This window comes from Pteropus alecto, unplaced genomic scaffold, assembly GCF_000325575.1.
Source record: "Pteropus alecto unplaced genomic scaffold, ASM32557v1 scaffold86, whole genome shotgun sequence".
NCBI classification, from domain to species: Eukaryota; Metazoa; Chordata; class Mammalia; order Chiroptera; family Pteropodidae; genus Pteropus; species Pteropus alecto.
Window position 1 is genome coordinate 16,791,573 of NW_006442109.1, and position 7,127 is coordinate 16,798,699.

General features: G+C 33.8%; 1 protein-coding gene across 3 annotated transcripts in view; it reads left to right on the top strand.

Annotated features, from left to right (window-relative positions):
- ZNF280D (zinc finger protein 280D) overlaps positions 1-7,127 on the top strand; it is a 238,466-nt gene that overhangs the window by 105,727 nt on the left and 125,612 nt on the right. The gene's annotated exons all lie outside the window — the stretch shown is intronic.

The window sequence follows — 7,127 nt, forward strand, 5'->3', positions numbered from 1 at the left end:
ATTTTTTTCCACAAAATAATGCATACATTGACATGGAGGGACAAAAGGCATTAAATCAAGGTAGACTCAAAGAGCAGATGACTGACTAAATTGTAGAACATGAGCACAGTTTAATCACAAAAACCTAGATGACTGCAGCCAAATGGAATAGAGGATATTTAATAGCGTTACACAAGGTACAACATAGATTCCATTAACTCTTTATAGTGTTTAATGATTTATCAAATTAAATTTGACCTGGAAGTTACTCTTTTAGCCAGAAGCTAAGATGAGAGTGCAAAGAGTCAACAGAGAAGCAGACACGGATTATATAAAGCAGAAGCTTGACACACAGAGGCAAAAAAAAAAAACCATTCTACTTACAAAGTTGCAAGTAGCATTTTAAAGTAAGGATATTAGAGACTATTGAGAGGATGTTATTGTGAAAATCCCCGATGGGGCCTGAAATCCTGTTGCAGCAGCTATGGAAAGGGGGATTCTAATATTACAACCATTGATTTTTAAGCACAGTAGGCCAAAGTTCACTGAGCAATATCTGCATGTTTGCATGGAGGGAATAATATATGCAAATTCCACAGTCCCCTCATTTTGAAAGCTGGTTTGCTTGATTTTGCCTACCTAATCTGCTTACAGAAAAATCTTTCCTTTTGTTTTAATATCAAATAGGCTTTAGCATGGATAGGTCTAATGGGACTTTGCCATCAGTGGAAGCTTAACAGGGCATCAGGAGATTATAAGTAAATTTCATTAGATGGCTACAGTCTAATTCATTAAAGATTATATGTTTTTTAAATATAGGAAGTCAGGATAGTCCTCCAGTTTGCTAGAGCAATAACCCAGAAATATTAACTACAGGTTTTTGATACCCCCTCTATAGTCCACGTCTAGACATGAGCAAGCTACATAAACTCAGAGCCCAGGACTGCTTGGACAACTGAAGTTTTCAACTTTCAAGCAAACAGTTGAAAAAAGTATAGCCAAAAAGTATGAGAAAAGTATGTTTTGGTAGAAAACAGAGGGCATATTAATCATTTTTGACCAGTTTCTGTTTTTTATAGTCCCAAATTTTTGTTTCATTGTTATAGAAGAATTAAAATATGGCTTATCCAAGAGACAAAAAGTATTCCTAATTTGGCAGAGCCTAAAACATGTAGAAAGAAACCTCTTTAAGCTCAATGCACTTAACAAATAGATATAGTTAGAGCTTACTGAAAAATTCTGTTTAAAATAGGAATTTTTGAGTGTTTGCATGTGGATAAGCATAGAATTATTTGAAATATTAAAAGCCTTGATTTAAGGAAGCACTATGCTCACTTAGGATATCATGGGGATGTAAATGAGGTAAGAGTCAGAAGAAGGTAGAAAATAACTCAAAAGTGGGTTGGTAAAAGAAAAGTCAGTGCCAGACCCTTCCCTCAGCCACTCATGGCTAAGAGGATTCACAAATTCTCCAGAAAAGATATTAGACATAAACAACAGAATCACAGGTTGCTTTCTTACATGTTTATGTATGTATGTATATATGTATAAATAGGTAATGAATTCATGCTTCAAAATTCCAAAAGTACAAGAGTATACAATAATAAGTTCTCTTTAACTCTTATCTAGCCACCTAGTTCCACTCTTCAGAGGCAACCAATATTACCTGTATCTTATACATTTTTCAATGTATATATGAGCAAATGTATATGCAGTTGTTACACAAATGATAGCATTCTGTATACTGTGAAGCTTATTTTTTTTCATTAAATTATATCCTGGATATAATTAAAGTAATTCCATATCAATAATGAATATACCTATCTTTCTTCAGCAGCATAGTATTCCATTAAATGGATGCATCATAATTTATGTGAACAGCTCCATGCTGATGAACATTTATGTTGTTTCCAGTCTTTTGCTATTACAAATAATGCTATGATGACTTGTACATAGGTCATTTTGTACATATTTAATCTATAGGATAAATCATAGAGGTAGAATTATTGATTCTTAGAATATGTATACTTGTAATTTTGCTAAATATTACTAAATTATCCTACATAGAGGTTTTACTAATTTACATTCCTATTGGTAATATATGAAAATGCCTCTTTAATACACTCTAATGTAGAGTGTTACCAAGCTTTATGATCTTTTCCAATTTGATAGGTTAAACATATTTCAGTTTAATTTTAATTTGCCTTTCTCCTTATGAATGAGATCGAACACCTTTTCATATATATTTTAGAGCCATTTATATTTCCTTTTATGTAAACCGTTTAATAAAAGCATTTAATATGTAACAAAGACACACAGTGAAATTTATAAAACAATAAAATATCATCAAAAAATAAACTGTTTATATTCTTTGCTCATTTATCTTCAGAGTTATTAATTTAACTGTAGTTTTTTGTTGTTTATTTTTCCTTTTCATTCAGTTCTCTTTACTTTAGGCCCAAGTGAATCTGGAGTTGCTGCCATAATGAGAGAATATATCTAGTTGGTAGATATTCTGTTTGGACAAATGAACCTCTGGCTTGTATCCAGGAGAGTGGTTGAAATTCCTTTTGAATGTTCAGATGGTTCAGTGAGGTTACTTTTTTGCAGTACTGCTACTGAAGAGAGAGATATTTACATGTGGAAAGAGGCTTGCGCTCTCTTCATGTTGCTAGTTCAGCCACTAAACTTCATCCTGTATCTTAAAAATAATGCTTAATAAATGACTGAGCTCTGTTGAAAATAAAGATGAGGATGAACTTTGAAAATATATGTAGTATATACTGAAAATGGGGAAAATGAGATACCATTCCCTTTCACATAAACCAAAAAATCCTCGGTAGTAGGACTTTCACACCCTTATAAATACAGTTGTTTCCTTTCCACTCCATTCCCTTATTTTCTATATTGCAATTTATTCATTTCTGTAAATGCCACCTACAAAGGTATTCTTCCTGCCTGGCAGAAATGAAAAGTAGCAGTTTATGATTAGTGTGTTGGGCCAGCCTCTGCTCCCAACAACAGCCTGGTTACATCAGTGTGTGAGTAGCTCAGGCTAGGCGAGTTGCCAGTTGGGCCTTTCAGAACAGCGATAGCTTTTGTTGATATACATATTCAAAGTTTTATTTGTTTATTGACAATTCTTACCATAGTTGTTTTTCTATTTTACATTTTCTCTGATAACATGTTGACATATATTAGTCTTGACCTTTCTTCTGATCTCCAGAAAAATATATCCTTATAACCACTCATATTATCTAATCTCATCTTTGTAGAAAGATTTTAAATGACCACTTCAATATCTTTAAGAATTGCAGGACTATTCACGTTTTTAATTTTTTCTTTAGTCACATCTCATAATGTATATATATATTATTTCGGGAAACTTTTCCATATTGTCTTAGTTTTCAAAATTGTTAGCATATGATTGCTGTGTTTATAGTTTAAAAAATAAGATTCTTTATAGGAAAAAAATTGGCACTTTGTGATAATTGCAAATATTTTCCCAGTATTTCTAGAGTTCACGAATATTAAAAATTATTTGTTGCCTTTATATTTGGATGATGTAAATTTCTTAGGTCACACTTGAGAATTTTAAAGACATTTCTCCAGTATTCTAGATTTGCACATTGTCATAGAGAAGTCTGATGTCAGCCTATTTTGTTTTAATCCTTCATAGCTGTCTCATTGTTTTTGCCTGATTATCCAAAGAAATTTTCTTAATCTCTTCAAAGTTCAACAGTTGTATTAGGATATGTCTATGTTGACCATGATGTGTCTAGTTTCCCTGAGAACTGAAATGCTCTTCCTGGGATCTATAGTGATGTCTCCTCTTTCATTTATGATATCAGTAATTTTTTGTTCTCTCTCTCTTTTTTTTCATTAGCCCAGCTAGGGGCTTATCAATTTTATTGATTTTCTCAAAGAACCAGCTTTTAGCTTCATTGATTTTTCTCTCCTTTCCTTTTTAACTCTTTAAATACACTGCATATATGTATATATGGGCTCTTGTTTCATAGATAAATTTCTTTATTAACTGTTTAAATCCATGGCAAAACATTTGGTCAAAATTTTCATCTGTTCCATGGAAATACTGCTTTGATTAGTGTTTATCTGTGTTTGTTTTCTTATTCTCTTTTTTCTTTTTTTTAATATCATATATAGATCCTGGATGGTTTATTTTTGATTTCTCTTGTTGGATAAGTGGGCTTTTCCTTGACCAGCTATTTCCAAAGAGCTCATATGTTGGAGATACTAAAACTGTGTCCAAAGCTACCAGCACTCTCCCTAGAGCCCTCAGTTAAGTGTAAGTCCACTTAACTGTTATCTCTACCCAGCCAACAGAGGTAGGCAGCTATAAGACTCACACCATTCAGATTCTTTTTTGAATCCTCTGCCTCACCAAAACTGTTTCTTACAATATCGTTTGTCATAGGTCCTTTTACTGTCCTGTCACCCCTGCTTCTAAGAACGAAACCAGTGTATGGATGCCTCTGTCACAACCCCACACTCCTGTTCCTTTTAGGACACACAAGTATTTTCAGTCTGCGTCTTAGGCATGCTCCTCATCTTGGCATAGTGCCAGCTTTTTTTTCAGGGATTTGTATCCATAGGCATCCGCTCTGCTTCCTCTCACATCCTGTCTGATCTTCACTGCTTTTTTGCAGCTGTTCTGTTTGTGGTTTAGAGTTTCATATGTATTCTAGTTTGCATCTCTGTTTCTCATTCTTCTTTTGCGTGATTTCCTAGAGCAGAAGGAGGAAATGCCAATTTTACTTTACTATTTTCAAACTGGAAATCTGTATCTAATTCTTCTTCCATACTTTAGGATAAGTTATTCTCAAATAAATGTATTTTTTTATAAACCTCCAGGTTAGATAACTCTTTCAGGTAACATTATAGATATCTGAACCAAGGGGACCCAGCTGACAATTGCAATCAAGAGCATTATGGTGAGATGACAGAACATGAAGCAGCACCACTCACGGAAGGAGGCCTGAACTGGTCCATTCTTAGTTGTGTATGGTGCGTACAACATCTTCATGTCCTCTGATTCTATAATCAGAAGCATCAGTGTCTTTCTATCACCCAGTCTTTCCTACAAGTTTCAGATTTGGAGGAAAACAGCTGTTACTGGCCAATACTAGGATTGTGATCTAAGAATTCCCCTCCCTTCAGCGAATATACTCATTACGCAGTTATGCTAGTCAGTTTTTTAGGTCTGTAGGTCTATAGCATGGCCTGCTTTACTATGGAAAAAATAGTGTAGATTTAGGAAGGTCTTGAATCTATGTGCATATGTAACATTTCATCAGTAACAATTTATTCCTTTATGTTAGTATGGCCTCTTTTAAAATGCCTATATTTCTTTGAAAATAAGTAAGTTGTCATTATCATCTTTGTGTAAATCACTTTAAAAAAATCTTTCTAGAGGAACACTGTAAAAGGAAACAGGAAATGAGAATTAGGACACACCGAAGGTAAACATTGAACACTAAGATAAACATTGCCCACTAACAATTTAATTTAGCTGGACTTACGAAAAAAGAATGTAAGTCAAGTTGTTACTCACATTTTATTAATAGTTAAAATTGTATACAGTAGTCCCCCTTATCTGAGATTTCAGTTTCCATGGGTTTTATTACCTGCAGTCAACTATGGTCTGAAAATATTAAATAGAAAATTCCAGAAATAAATGTAAGTTTTAAATTGTGCGCCATTCTCAGTACTATGTTGAAATCCTGAACTGTCCTGCTTTGTCCTGCCCAGAATGTCAGTCATCATTTTGTCCACTGTCTCCAAGCTGTATATACTACCGCCCATTAGTACTTAGAAGCCATCTTGGTTATGAGATCGATTGTGTTGGTATTGTAGTACTTGTGTTCAAGTAACCCTAATTTTACTTAATAATGGCCCCAAAACGCAAGAGTAGTTTAAATTTTCTCATAGGTATGTATAGGGAGAAAACAGAGTATATATAGGGCTCAGTACTATCCACAGTTTCAAGCGTTCACTGGGGTCTTGGAATGTATCCATCACGGATAAGGAGGGACTGCTATAAACATATCTGTAGGCAAACTAAACCAAAAGTTTAGTATGTAAGCACTTCCTGGTGAGAAGACAAACTGTTTTTAAATGCCTGTGAGTAAATTCCTGCTTTCCTTCCTTATTTTATGGATTTTTTAAATGTTGCGTTCCACACTAATTCCAATTGTTTTTATTGTTTTTTATATACTTGTGTTCTGTGTAAGCCTAGCCTCTGTTCTTTTTATATTCTGTGAAGCAGTACTGGCTATACCAGCTAATTTAAGGATAATTAAAAAGAACACCACCTTGGGGATTTTGCAGTATGAACAGCACTTATGTTATATGAGAGGTGATACTAGGATTAGATTTAAGCTTTCCTGTGCCAGGCTGGTATGGATAGTTGTTGCTCAGAGTCAGAATTAACTTATTTATAAAAATAAGTTAATGGGGGAATGTGAACATTAAATAAATCTAAACCCAGCAAGGATTCTAATTTAAAAAATACATTTTGTAAATTAGAAACTATCTTCTGAAAGAAATGCTATATTGATTGATACTCTCATAAGGATATAATATAGTCATCCATACATTATATATAAATTTACCATCATTTCCAAAACCACAGAGAACACATTGTTACTCCTTCTCAAAAGTACTCTTAATCCCTTGGCTTATATAGCTGGAGTTATGCCATAAAGATAGTCATTCCAATTTCTTGTCCCATAAACAGAGGCACTTGGGCACAAATACTTGCAATAAGCAGGTATTTTGAAGGCATTTCATTGGTAGTTATGGTTTTGGAAATGATTAGCTAATAGGGATCATGCACATACCGAGTATTATTTCTTGAGAACTCATTTATCTAGTGATCATTCGCTTAACTGAGAACTTCTCCAGGATTCAACAGTTTTTTTTCTTCTTGCTTGTCTTTTAGTCACTTCACATTTTAGCACTAAGATTAAGAAAAAGAGAAGTGATAATAGCCAAAAAGTGGAAACAACTAAAATGTCCATCATGATGGAATGGATAAATAAAATGTGGTATAGCCACATAATGGAATGTCATCTGGCAATAAAAAGAAATGGGGTATTGATACATGCTACAACATGGATGAACCTTGA